This window comes from Penaeus japonicus, unplaced genomic scaffold (genome assembly GCF_977035675.1).
Source record: "Penaeus japonicus unplaced genomic scaffold, GWHDUDI00000001_assembly GWHDUDI00000019, whole genome shotgun sequence".
Taxonomy (NCBI): domain Eukaryota; kingdom Metazoa; phylum Arthropoda; class Malacostraca; order Decapoda; family Penaeidae; genus Penaeus; species Penaeus japonicus.
Window position 1 is genome coordinate 39,602,788 of NW_028234421.1, and position 2,500 is coordinate 39,605,287.

Genomic DNA, 2,500 nt, shown 5'->3' on the forward strand with positions numbered 1-2,500 from the left:
TGTCTACAGACAGGGGAAAGGTGTCATTTGTTGTCTGTTGCTACACTCTACCCTGAGCAGCACTGCCAAATGCTTGGCTCCATCCCATTCCCGAGAATCAGAGTATGTTCAAAGTTACTTATCTAATTTATTTTGTTCTATATTATTACACACTATTTCATCAATCAAACATTACAAGAACTAAATAGATTTAAATTATAAATTTTCCATATATTTCAAATACCTGTATAATAACAAATATGTATGAAAATGAGCAAAATAGATTCAACTGCTGGCACAGGCTTGATAGATTTAATTTCTGAAAATCTTACTTTAATCAAATCTGTAAAGGTTATATATAAATTTTAACATGAATTTAATTCTTTATATTTCCTGTTTTATGCACTTTTAAGATAAACATCATAAAATACTTCATATAAAGTAGGTTATTTTTTTGTGCATATTTGGACACAATGATTGGCGTAAAGGTTATATATAAATTTTAATATGAATTCAATTCTTTATATTTCCTGTTATATGCACTTTTAAGGTAAACATCATATAATACTTCATATAAATTAGGTTATTTTTTTGTGCATATTTGGACATAATGATTGGCGTTAACACTTCTAAAACAAGTATAACAAGTATAAGGCAAAAGGGTAAGTGCTTATGCCACCAAAGTACTGCTTTTGCATGCCATCGCAATGAGGTTATGTAAATGCCTAAACCCTATTCCAAGGATACCTGTCATAAAAAAGGTGTCATACCAGCGGAATAGCCAGCATTTGATAAGCAGCTGTGAGCTTACCCTCATTCTATACTGACTAACAGTGTGGTTTTATAGGTTCTTAAAGGGCATTACTTTATTTTTTCTATATATATGGAAGGTCCTTGTTTTAGGATTTCTTTCTTCTTTTAAAAGGTTATAGACTATTTTATAGTCTATATTCCCTGGAACGATATAAGGATTTACTTTGTATGTTATCAATCATATATACTGTTCATTGCGAAAAACTACTTTTCACTTATTTTTGTTTTGGAATAGTACAAAATAGGGTAAATTTTCCAAATAACGCCGCGTTACGAAATACCACAAAAGTGGTATCGATAGATTCCTCTCAACTTCTACTATTCATATATAGTGGATATAATGTGCGCTTCCACCTCTGGACCCCACAATCTGAGTCCCAATAGTAGGGGAGGGCATGAAGTAGATCAGGGAAATTGCGGGGTAAAATAGGAAATCCGGGCATATTTCGTTTACAAAATCTTAACCCAATTACCTACCTAACTTTGCCTAGTTTTGAAGTTAGCCCTAGCCAAGGGGGGCTTTGCCCCTCCCTGGACCCCCCCTTCTTAAGTCACTTCGTGCTACTTCGGTATCACGAAAACCTTAACCCAACTACCTACCTCACTTTGCCTAGTTTTAAAGTCAGCCTTTGCCAAGAGGGAGCTACGCCCCCCTGTGGATCTCCCCTATTCAGGGCACTTAGTGATACTTATGATGCGTAATTAGTTCTGTAGATGAAAATGCCGCGACCACGAATAACCTTCACACTGCGCCATGATGACAGCAACTGAGTCTTCATCTCATATATTCCTCAGGATAGGAAACTAGGACCGATAATGACACGACCACTCAATAGAGGGCACTCTATAATTATACTGTAAACAATGGGGAATATTATGGCATCTATCAAGAGAACATAACAGCGCATGCAGGTAATTCATTGGGGATTTCCAGTCCACAGCTTATCGCTAGCCGTAAATACGTAAACACAGCCATGTTTCATTTTCAGGGTGGGGATGGTGGTTTTCGGGGTATTTTGCACAAGGTATGTTGCATGAAGTGCCCTAAAAAGGCAAAGTTAGGTAGGTAATTGGGTTAAGATTTTGCAAATGAAATACGCCCCAGCGTAAGACGAGGTAGCACGAAGTGCCTTAAAAAAAAGAGACCGAGATTGTGGGGTCCAGAGGTGGAATCGTGCATTATTTCCTCTATAAATGAACAGTAGAGGTTGAGAGGAATCCATTGATACCATTATTAAGGTATTTTGTAACATTTTACCCTGTAATTTCCCTGATCTACTTCATGCCCTCCCCTACAATCAGGACCCAGATTGTGGGGTTCAGAGATGGAATCGCACATTATTTCCACTCTATATGAATAGTAGAGGTTGAGAGGAATCCATCGATACCACTTTTATGGTATTTCAGGACGCGGCCGGAAAATTTACCCAAAATAGAAGTTCATAGCAACCAGATAGAGGTTATGTAGATGTTTCTTTTCTTTGTAAGGATCAAATCTCTACATAATCCTAAATATGTATTTAATTGACAGTCAAAAGTTAATCTCGGAGGTGAATCTTACTAATAACCGGCAGTTATTTGTAAGATTCCCCTTCGGCTTTATACCTACCACCTAGAGTTTATCTTTTTTTTGTGGACTTGACCTGAACACAAGCAATAAAAGAGAATAATACCGTAATTCCTGTTTCGAAATTTGTTGCGGACGTTT

The 2,500-nt window shown here is 36.8% G+C and overlaps 1 protein-coding gene across 3 annotated transcripts in view; it reads right to left on the bottom strand.

Moving 5' to 3' along the window:
• Positions 1 to 2,500, bottom strand: part of LOC122256293 (mitochondrial import inner membrane translocase subunit Tim21) — a 16,007-nt gene that overhangs the window by 13,321 nt on the left and 186 nt on the right. Inside the window, exon 1 of one of the 3 annotated variants that reach the window (XM_086547762.1) lies at positions 1 to 83. This exon is cut by the window's left edge and continues 42 nt beyond it. The exons of 1 other annotated variant lie outside the window; for it this stretch is intronic. The gene's annotated coding sequence lies outside the window, so the exon portion shown is untranslated. Of the gene's footprint in view, positions 84 to 2,500 lie in introns of those variants that run through there. One more of the 3 variants, XM_086547763.1, reaches the window with a different exon arrangement.